Source organism: Polistes canadensis, unplaced genomic scaffold (genome assembly GCF_001313835.1).
Source record: "Polistes canadensis isolate GaletaPanama2010 unplaced genomic scaffold, ASM131383v1 scaffold_32, whole genome shotgun sequence".
Lineage (NCBI taxonomy): Eukaryota > Metazoa > Arthropoda > Insecta > Hymenoptera > Vespidae > Polistes > Polistes canadensis.
In genome coordinates, this window is record NW_014569579.1 from 155,240 (window position 1) to 167,637 (window position 12,398).

The 12,398-nt window shown below is 31.1% G+C and overlaps 1 protein-coding gene across 3 annotated transcripts in view; it reads right to left on the reverse strand.

Annotated features, from left to right (window-relative positions):
- LOC106784216 (prolyl 4-hydroxylase subunit alpha-1) overlaps positions 1-12,398 on the reverse strand; it is a 273,903-nt gene that overhangs the window by 152,011 nt on the left and 109,494 nt on the right. Inside the window, exon 1 of one of the 3 annotated variants that reach the window (XM_014743520.1) lies at positions 659-1,145. The exons of the other annotated variants lie outside the window; for them this stretch is intronic. The gene's annotated coding sequence lies outside the window, so the exon portion shown is untranslated. Of the gene's footprint in view, positions 1-658; positions 1,146-12,398 lie in introns of those variants that run through there. 3 annotated transcript variants of the gene reach the window in all.

Consider the following 12,398-nt stretch of genomic DNA (forward strand, 5'->3'; position numbering starts at 1 on the left):
AAATTATAAACATATTATTTACATTTAACATAATTATTGTAATTTAATATAACATTTAAATATTATAATAAATATTACATTACAGTGTGTAATAGAAAACGCGAAAAGAGAAATAAATGATTTCTATATAAAAGACTAAAATCGTAACTAAAGTTTCATGAAATAATAAATCTAGGACGATGATAATGAGTAATCAAATAACACTTGTCATTTTATTTTGTATGATTCCGAAGTGTAACACGCTCGTTTACTTTAATCTTTTAGGGAACAGATAAAACGCGAACTATCCTTCTCGTTTCTTCGACGAAGTTCTTATCTAACTAACAATGAGAGTATATATATGAACTATTATCACGAGAATAAAATAAGACACAGAAGAAAGGGGGAGAAAAAGTAAGCATGTTCATTCAAAGAAGACGTTTTCAGTACTTCAAACGTTGACATGACGCCGCCGGCGACGTCAGTCTGGCTCGACCCACTGCAACACGAACAAAAATAGAAACCTCGTAATCGCGCCATAAAACTGGACTCCCGGTTTCCGAGCTACAACAACCACCAACGTTAAAAAAGATCGAGAACACACACCTACGTAGAAATAATAATATCTGAAAGAGAGTAAGGTTGTATAACGTATTCAAGAATAAAAAACAAAACTTACCAAAAACAAACAGGAACAAAAGTTGACGTGTTTGGAAGGAGCCCAGCCACCACCAATCGAAAAAAAGCAGCAAACTTTATTCTCTCTTTCTCTCTTCACTTTTCGAAAATATTAAATATTCTTTTATCTATTTCCCGCGCACTTATAATATTAATTTTCTTTTATGAATAATCTATAATCACTCGATCGAATAATCAAATAAACGAAAAAGACATTCGATTTAATTGAACGATCTTTTTAGCGATGACTTTATTTATATTACGATTTAAATATACCAGATGAGAGAACACGCTGCACGAACTCCGGCAGCCGACTGAGCGCGAAACCGAAAACGGATGCTGCGTTGAACGCGTTCAGTTATCAACTGCCCCGTAAGACACGTTGCGCAGCCCCCACTACGCCGTCTACTGAACGACTCTCCGATTGGCTCACCGTTTCCCGCTCGCTTCGAACACTCATCCTCCCACTCATTCTTTCTTTCTTTCTTCCTTTCTTTCTCTCTTTCTCTCTTTCTCTGTCGTTCTACTTCTCGGCGACACTCGTATCTCTCTTCTTTTTGTTTTTTTTTCTTTCTTTTTTTTAATTTTCTTCTCTTTTTTTTTCTTCTTATCCAGGAATTCTGTATTTCGGCAGTATATTCACTTTTATGTGGACGGATACAGAGTTTCGAATGATATACAGAGTATTTTAAATGTGTATAACTTTGTGAAATGATTTCTAGTGTCGTTTTGACATTAAAAAAGTATCGACTTATTTTGAAAATATTTGATACTTAAAATATATATATATGTATATATCTTTATTCGCTATTGTCTTTCATAATTATAATTTCGAAAACAGTAAATGAAGTAATCTAAATTCTCTCATTTTGACTAGTCTGATAGATTTTTTTTAGTGTAAAAGGCATCGATTTCCGTGAAGCTAAAACTTAATGGAGTTCTTGTAAAGACTTCTCGAACGCATACGATAAAAAAGTCTGACTCTAAAAGCTAACCTACTGCTAAGAATTTGAAGAATTCGGTTATATATATCTTTAGCGATAGTAGGAAAAGGAAAAAAACTAAAAGGTTGTTAGGTTCTAAAAGGAAAATCAATTAAAAGTTCGTACAATTGTAGATACGTCAGTACATATTGTACAAAGATAGGAAAAAAAGAATTTTAAGATTATTTATTTTTAAAGTTGGCATAAATTATTAAGAAAAATAAGAAGACGAAGAAGAAAGTTAGTCGAATTTCCATGAACATTTCCAAGTTCCTTATCACGTTTACTCTTTTCACTTAGTTTTATTTAATCTTCGTAATTAGAAAGATGTAACTCTTAAGAAAGACTTTGAGGAATACGATGAATCAAATCTTCAAAGCTTACGAATGTATCGTGCTTAAAGAGCACTTCTTGCATCCTTACCGCGAATGTCTCGTAAGAAAAAAAATTGAGGAAATGCAATCTGTCCGCCATATTCCTACCACCTTATTTCCTCTACACCCCTTTTGCACTATAACTGTTGTACTTTCCGGAATTCGCGGCGAAGTGTTAATTGTGCATTTAGCAACAGCTTTTAGACTGCGAGAAAGTTCTGTCGAGCAACTGGCAGGAAGAAACTCATCGAGTTCTCTCTCTCTCTCTCTCTCACACACACTCTCGGTAATTCGTAAACTTTGTACACGACACGTTTTCGGGGAAGATTGCTTCCATCTACATCGAGTATTACCTACTTGAAAAACAAACGATGTTATCTTTATGTAAAGTATATGCATCAAAAAAAGAAAAGAAAAGAAAAAGAATAAAAATTCTATGAAGAGACAACAAAAAATTCATCAAATGGAACGAAAAATCGAACGTTCTAAAAAAATATATATATATATATACAATAAGAGTATTTTGTAAAAATGTATGCATAAATATGATATAACGTACCGATCGAATATAAGATAAATATTGAAAGAAAAATATAATATATAATTTCATGTTGTTTTATACTCTAGGAAAAACATCGAAGCATAACAAAAAAATAGAAAATATCAAAATAAAGATAATCTCGTTACATCGAATCACTGTGGCGACACGTATCATCGTTTTATCTCTTTTCCTCTCTCGCTTGTTCTCATTCCATCTCACTCGTCCTCATTTCTGCGTATACGGTCACGTTTTCCATCTCGCTTCCGAGAATTCCCCTTAACATTTTCTCTCCCTCTCTCTCTCCTTCACCCTTTTCCCACCACCAATCCCTCTCACTCTACACTCTCTCACTCACTCACTCACTGTTTCTCTTTAAGCTTCCTGTTTCTCTCGCTCAGTTATTTGTACGCATCACATCGCACTCTTCTGGTTCTATTCGTTCCGTTATTAGCCCTTGTTTGCTGCCACGCTTTGCACTTGCCCTCGGCCAAATCAATCTGAGCGCAATGAAATAGCGGGATGAGTTACCGTATGACGAACTTTGTCATTACGCCCATTCCATTGTCATTTTTCATTTGATTATATTGTCTAAAAGACCCACTTTGCGGTAGCCATTGGGTCTATGCATAATACTTATATGCATGCATCAGAAGCAAACATTAGTATATATTGATTAAATGTCCACTATTCACACAGTCGTCCGTCATTAAAATAATAATAACTTATTTAAAATCAATCTAATGTTAGAATCCAAATATAAAACATTTGAAATATTAATATAACAGATTTAAAATTTGTATATTAATTCTCTTCTAACAATAATTAAAAGATATAGAATATTAATAATTAAAATATGATTTTACAATGTTTAAAACACATATAATATGTAATAATAAAATAACAATAATTTATATTATAAACAATTGAAAAATCATGATACATTTTAAACATTGAGTGATTTAACAATTTTAACTTCCACACTAACACGTTTCCTTTACAAAAAAAAATATCGCTTATAAGTATTTATTCCGCCGCATAACCACAATATTCCTGCTACGAAGATCTTTAAAGGAAACTGAGGTAAGAGGCAGAAGAGAAAAAGGAGTGAGTGAGAGAAAGAGAGAGAGAGAGAGAGAAAGAAAAGAGGAAAAGAGAATAAAAGACGAGTAAAGAGCGAGCTTTGAAACTACGACTGCCAAAAGAGGATGAGAAGAGAGAGTTTGCGAAAGAAAGTTTAATTTCTTACGAGTTTCACAAAGTCTTTCGTGGCATACAACCCTCGGTCCTTTACCACCTGCGGGTCTCTCGACAAAATGCGTTCAACGAAACCCGAAACTTTTCTATGTTCTATGTATAAGTATATATATTCTATTTACGTATATACATGCATAAGAATAATACTTATATACATACATATATATATATATATATAATATATGAAAATTACACTTTCCGATTAGATCATTTCGAAAACTAACTTCACAACGAATAATTCATTCTGATAATACGAAAAACATTGACCTTTTTAGAAACATTTTTTTATAAAATAGAAATAGAAATAGAAGAAACTAAATACGAAGGGAAATAGTCCACTTTAAAACTCGAAATATTAAACCTGAAATATCTTTTAGATCGTGCTTCTGCCGAATTTATTCAGTCATTGTCAGTGTTTTTTAAACGTCGATAAAGTTTTATAAAACCGATATTAAAAAAAGTATTAAATTTATTTTGCGTATGTATACGTGTACGTGTTTTGTTAATATGCAAATGATATGCATATGTACGGGAGTGTGCATACTGCTGGCGAGTGATATATGTATGTATATGTGCATACGTGTATATATTAGCATCGTATTTAAGACGAAATACATTTAACTCGATTAATTATTTAAATATAATATTAATTAGAGTATCTCGTTAAAAAAGTGAATATAAAACATTTTATCTAATATAAATAAGAAGATAAATGAGATAAAACAATGTATAATACATAAAAGAGGAACACTTTAAAACACGTCTAGTCTGAAGGTAAAAAGAATAACGATTGAGAAAGGAAGAGGAAGGATAGGTTAAGCTAATCAAAAAAACGGTATCTCGGTCGTTGAATGTTTTGTTAATACATACATACATGCTTTTGTCACTCCTCAGCTGATGTTTATATTCCCCAATATTGTTTTTATTCTTTTAAAAATCTCGTCGTCGAATTTGTAAACACATTGACTTTCGTGTTCGTTCATAAGGTGATTCGATGCCTATTAAGTATACTGCAAAGTTGTTTTTATATTCAGTCGTCTTCGAACGTTGAGAGAAATACGAACGATATTAGAAAAATATCAAATTTATTGCGTGTATACGTGAGTGTTTTATTGCTATAAAAATGATACGCATATGTGCGCGAGTGTGTGTTGTGCTACTAGAGAGTGATATTTATGTGTATACGTTTATATGTAGCGTTAAATTGTATAATTCAATTAAATCGTGGAAAACCTAGGTTTTACACGAAATAACTAGATATTTTAGGAACAACATAAAAAGAATTTGATTATACATTAAAACTAATATTTTTAGAAAATAATGAGGTTATATATGAATTCATAAGAAGAGAGTAATTAATGTATACGATTGAAATTTAATCCTTCTTTAAAGACTGCTTTTCTTTCTACAACAATGATCGTATTTATCCGTTCTTATCTGTTCGTGTACTTTGAAAACCAATGTTCTGTTAGTCTCGCTTTTCTATCGTATCTAATCTACGGATCAAATTTCAATTTCATACCTTAACTACTCTACTCATGCAAATCCATATATTATCTTGTTGAAATATGCAATTCTGTCTTCTTTTTAATGCTATAATTAATCAGTTTAATTATTTTATGTAATAGCTAATTATTTCACGAATTAATAGATTTCACAAATGAACGCTATATATATATATGTATGTATATATGTATACGTATGTATATACAAGTGCGTGTAGACGAGACACACACGTTAAAAAGATAAACGTGCTTCTAGCGAAAGGAAACACAGTGTGAGAGAATTGGACCGAACCAAAACGGAAGTGAAATTAGTGAATGCTGTATAATAAAGTGTCGAGAGGGGGTAGTAAGGCAAAGGTGAAGGGAGGGTGTGAAGTGGACGACTGCAAAGAGAGACGTGCCTACTAGAGCGAGTCACGCTTAATGAAAAGTTCGTGACAAAAGGTAATGAATGAAAATTTTACTTAATTACCTATTCGCGTGTTTCCTAGTACCTACCTACCCTCTATCGTAGGATGCAAAACGTTTCGACATTATTTTAGAATTTCATCGTGAACCAAGATTGTTCTTTTCCATTGAAGTCTTTTAATAATGATTATTTTGTATTATACTCATTAATAATTGTTGAAAGTTGATCTCGTTGAACGTTAACTGGAACGTTACGCATTTGTGATATTCGCGAGGTAATTTCATTAAAATTCGCTGACGTACGTAACGCGAAAATGCAATTAGTGATTTATCCAAAATACATTTCACGTATTTTCAACGACAGGGTAACATCCATCAATATAGTCATATTTTAAATAATTTTATTTCAGAATTCGCTAACACATAAGCACAGATAGTTATAATCGTGTTGTTTCTATCAAAATACATAGCAACGTTTGACTGTGTACAGTATTATTGTAACACTTCGTATCATTGACTCTGTTACAGTATTATAATTAATCGTAATAATCTTTTTTTCTCGATTCCGTATAAAAGCAGCATGTCATATCTCAACTATAAACAATAATTCGAAATCAAAACTAATGAAATAAAGGTTCGCTTAATTACGAGCTTGCGTGTCATACTCGTTCGTATTGTATGATACGAAAACGAGGAATAGATAAAGAGGAAACCAGAATATCGAAGAGGAAGGGAATAAAAGGAGTGTGAAAGGAAAAAAATGACTTGGTGCTAGCATCGTTGAAACGTTGTTTGCACGGCTTTTTTTCATTCCGTAGGATTAATGCGTAAACCGAGTACCTCATAACGAAAAGGTGGACTGTCCACGTAACAAATCGATGTAGATTCCGGAACATTTTTTTCAACCCTCGAATTTACCTTCTCTTTCTTTCTTCCTTTCTTTCTTTCTTTCTCTTTATCCGCCGAGCTGCAGAGGAAAGAGTGATTTGTCGACAGGAAACTCAGGCCGGTTAAGGCGGCCAAGTAAAACCTTCCTCCCACAAAAAACGAAGAACATGAACAAAACGAACGTTCAGCGGAGTGGAGAGGTTAAAAGAAGAAAAGGACAGAAAGAGAAAAAGAGAGAGAGAGAGAGAGAAACTTTTCTTTTATTCCATCGAAAAGACCTTTTATTCTTTTCTTACCTAAAGAATCATTTTTTCAAAATAATTTTATTATATAAAACATATGTATGTCACATTGTGACCTAGTTCTTGCCATCTTATTTTTGTCACTTTCTATTTTCATTGTTGTTTCTGTATATTTTCGGTTAATTACATTTGTATTTAATTAGAAATGATCGCATGATTTAGTTTTATATTGTGTAGTAATAATGTTGTACTATAAGTATGAATACTGTGGTTTAAAAAAAAAATTACTATCGGGGGAGTAGAAGGGAAACATAGAGGAATGAAGAATAAATTTGATATTTCGAATTGCACAGGGTTAAATTTTTGTGGCAATTGTACTTTTCCAAATTTGCTATCGACATATTTGTTGTTTGGTCAATCGTGGTTAAAAAAGAATATTTAGATATACACACATATACACAACATCCATATGCACGTGGATAAAAAAGTATATTTAAATATACACAAATAAACATAATATCCATATGTACATACAAATAAGTAAATATGCACATATATACACACATCACACATACACGCATATATGTAAGCATGCATATACATATACATATTTATGATATGAGCAAAAAAATATTTATACGTGCAAATATATTACGTGGAAAAAAGAAATAAAATCTGTTCGTAAAAGAATAAAAGAAAATAAAACGAGACAGTAGTTATCGATCATTCTTATGGATAAAAGTATATCAATAAAGAAGGAAAGACAAAAAAAACTGGTCGGTTACGAAGTCGAATAATTTTGTAACAGTGTATTCACACGATGTGATTTTTTAACCGTATCAGTGATTTTGCGGAATCGTCGTAAACCGTCTGTAATGTTCACACAGTTCGATTTTTTGACCGTATAGCTATACTCTGCTAAACTTTGTTATGTTTGCTTTTTTCTTGTTTGTTTGAATAATCGAATATGAACTAACGGAAATAGACATTGCATTTACCGATAAGACAATCGAATCGTCTGAACGTCATGTTATTACAATACATGCACCACTAACGACCTATTCATTTTTTTTTACCGAATAACCGCATACATTTATTTTTACCGGTGAAACCGAATGACTAAAATTGCCAAATCGGTGATTTCACTGTATGCAATTATCAGTAATTTTGTGCAAATGTTTATACACATATGTAACATAAGCAATACTACAGAAGATAGTAAAATAACCAATTTGGAGAAAAAATTAATTAATTATCGTGTAAACTAATTGTAATACAGTAGTTGCTAATTCTACGTTTATTTTACGGTTTTGGAAATCAAATCTGTTAATCGTGTTGTTCTATCGGATTTAATTTACGGATCAAATTTCCATTTCATATCTTAATTACAAGCCTTTTGTAAATTCATATATAATATCTAGTTAAAATATGTAATTCTGCTTTTCTCATATTTTCAATAGGCCAGTATAGTTATTTCAGGGTTTAGATAGTCGTTTTATGAATCAACGAATTTCACAAAATAATCCTAACATATACATAACTTTTAATATGTTTTAAATACGTTTTAAAAACACACTTGCATATCACTCTTGATTAATTGAAAACATCATACCTATATACATGAGTATTTAACAATACGTATACAAATTAATTGATCCGTCTTATAAAATATAAAAAAGAAAGAACCAATCCGATAAATATAACGAAAGATAATTAATTTTTTTAATGAAAAGAAAAAATCTGAAATATATAAAAAGTATCCACATATCATAGATCATCTTTATATTTATTCATTAAGGAAGAAAAATATTGATAACGAAAAAAGAGAGAAGTAAAAAATAAAGAAATGTTGTGTCATTATACATACTTTATATCAAAGTTAGGTAAAATCTTTCGCAAGTTATATAATCCGTACACGAATGTATTCGGATTTATTCGTGGCGTCGGGCATCGGGCGTCGTCGTCGTCGTCGTCGTCGTCGTCGTCGTCGTGAAACGAACTGACGTCACCCCTGAAAGCTTTTTTAAGGTGTATACCGTACGACAGGCGTCTTGAAAAGCCCGGGGAATTATTCACGCGCTCAATCTGACATTCTCTCGATTTATAGACGCGAACTAGAAGAGGAAAAGAGATAGAATAAGAGATAAAAAAAATGCAGACAGAAAGAGAGAAAGAGAGAGAGAGAGAGGGAGAAACAGGTCGTCGTACTTTCCGAGACATCCTGCATTCGAGCCGGTGACCGAAGATGATATTTACTTCGAACCCGATGAATGCTTCGTCCTCCCCCTTTCACCTCCTACCCACCCTCCTTAACATTCTTTTATTTCTTCGTCTAAGAATATCATTCTCTAATATCTACGACCTCTTATCAATCTTCATTAATTTCACATGACATCATAACTTAGTTATTTTCATCCAACGGAACTTATATATGTACTTATATTATTAGATAGGTTTAATTGTTAATTATCGCCCTGGAAAAGATTCTGAAACATCCGTTTAATTTAATATACCCATAGATATCTAGGAATTTTATCGGAATATTTTGAAATGTGTTAGACGAAAAAATATATGTATAGTATGATTTATAAATGTAATTAAAGGAAGCAGACAATTTACCGTTTGCGAACGGACAACCTTTATATGTGTATGAACGCGAATCATTAACGTAGTCGATTAACTGGTATATGCATATTGTGTATTGGTATATATATATTTTAAAGTTTAATTTATATTAAATAAAAAATAATAATAATAAATAAACGAGTCAACTTTACGAGCGTATTATTTTTGAATCTTTTTAATGATATAAAATTATTGGGTTGGCAACTATGTGATTGGAGATTTTAAATAAGAAGGAAAATTCGAAATTTTTGCTGAAAAATATAACTTTATTCAATTAGGGGTACTGTCCGTATTTGTCGACGACCTTTTGCCATCGTTTAGGCAATATCATAATTCCACGTTCATAAAATTTCTGATCTTTGTTATAAAAAAACTGAATTAAATGTGATATTGTCTATCGATAAAATTCGTAATCACTTAGTTGCCAATCCAATACATTAATAGCGGTATTAAAAGTAGGTTGGTCATATGGTTGCTTCATCTGAAGGATTAGAATCCAAAAGGATTAATAAATATATGTAATAATATAAAATATATAATAAAGTAAAAAAAATAATATGATTTCAAAGAGAGACGCGAAAAAAGATGCAATCTCTTTGGTAGCATTGGATAAATACGAAAGAGAGTATTAATAGAGAAGTTTCTCGAACACGTAAAAGGAAGAGTAATAACGACGAACAATAAAATAATAATAAAAAAATAATAAATTAAAATTTTTTTATTACGTATATGTTAAAATATTTTTGTTCTTTTTTTCTCAACGAGTTTTATTAATACTCATATGTATATATATATATATAAAATTAGTATATCAGTATATAAATGTGATACACCCTATATACACTTTTATTGTTAGCAACGCATCGATCGTAAACGGACGAGAACGGGGGTTCCCATTAACCCGAATTAAAGTAACCTGGCTTGGCTCTTATTGTTAGTCGCGACCCGATGATCACGATCTCCTTTCCCAACCTAATGTACCACTCGGCTTACTTTCTTACTTACTTAGTTACTTACTTTCTATCCTTCTTACATACACTGACTGTGCCATTTGCCATTTTTAGAAAAATGAAACAAAATTAGAGACAACAAAAAATTTAATAAAAAATTCATTTAACGGCTATCCAATTATTATTTCCCAATTACAGGATATTATCTCTTTAATTAAAATCGTGTAACAATATTATTCGAACATTATCGAAAATCATTAAAATTAATATCGATGCATATAAAAAGTACTTTATTGGGTTTTTTTTTTTCTTTTCTTTTAATGTTATTGTGTTATCGTTAAAAGATATCTATAATAAATCTTAGCAATTGTAACTTTAACGAAAAAAGGAAGGAAGACGTATAAAGTCGAGATTTTTGGAAAATTGCATAAACGTGATTCGAAATTCGATCATGTTCCAACGTGAACGGGATCTCGTTTTCACATTGTTTCTTGTTTATCTTTGAAGGAGATGTAACAAACTTTGTAATCGTCGATCTTCCTTACATTGCCAAATGGATTGCTTTGCTGAGCTAATTGAATGCTCGTTGCTGCATCTGATTAGGGTGGTACCCGGACACTGTACCGTTTATAGCGTTTGCACATACGAATATATATATATATACACGTATACATCTATATATATATATATATATAGTTATAGACACCCTGTTTCAATGATTATGTTCGTGATAGTAGGGTCGTTTCCGAGAAGGGGAACCCTTCTCGAAACTATCTCGTAATGTTACCTATACAAATAGAAATGGTTGACTAACAATAAGTTAATAGAATATATCTTCATTTTCAGATTCCTTTGAGAACAATGTTTTAATATCATGTTATTAAAAAAAATAATAATTCTCGAAAAATAAAGAGAGAGAAAGAATGTGAGCATAAGTTATTACTACTGAATGTTGACAATCTAAATAAATCAGTTTACGTGCGCGTGCGCGTGCACGTGTATGCGTGTGTTTGCATTGTCTGTATCTCTGTAGCATTCTAGTGAGATCCCTTTAACGTTCATTGTCTCGCAATGCTCCCGGAAATGAACGTTCTGCCTGTAAATTTACTGATCGGAATATTACCTAACTATCAGAATAAACTCTTTATTTACTTAAATATTATACGTGTAATATAGAGTTTTTATTTGCTAGATTTTCTTCAAGTTTTTTTTTCCCAAGAATATATCGAGGATATAATAATAATAATATCCTGCATAAAGATAAAATTAATAAATGTAATAAAAATATTGGTTTATGTATTATTAGTAAGCATTGTTCACTTATTTCTTATGAGATCTTATCTTACAATTCTAGGATAGAATACGTGATATATATAAACCGTATCTTGTTGGTAGATTTAGTAAAAACACATTTATTTTATGAGATATATTTTATATAATAATTATTTATATTGCGAAATAAATTATAAAATAAATTTGTTATATTTTTTTATTTAGCGACCTGTGTTATAATTATTGGGATATTTATTTATTGGAATGTCAAGTAAACAAGTTATGTGTTACTTTGATAATTAACACAACTTATAATTAACTTTTTAAGTGAGGGAAACTAATTTACCAAGAATTCAAATATTTTATGTTATAACAGTAAATAAGAAAAGTAATAATTTGCGCTTTACGCGATTATTAAACAAAATTCGTATTAAAACTTAAATAAAAACAAATTCACAGTACGATTCCTTTACAAAAAATCACTGGAAAACTTTTGTGTCTTTATTTCGATAAAAAAAGATCTCGCAATTGAATTTGATCGGATTTTTCAATGCGAAACGCATCTAAAGTTGTATTTTCTTTGACTAAATAACGAAGTGAAACGACGAGAGTATAACTCGAGTCGATTGTAACCATATAAGGTTGCGAATAAGCTTGTACGCTCGTAAATTCAGGGTCTTCTTCTTCGATCTCTTGTAC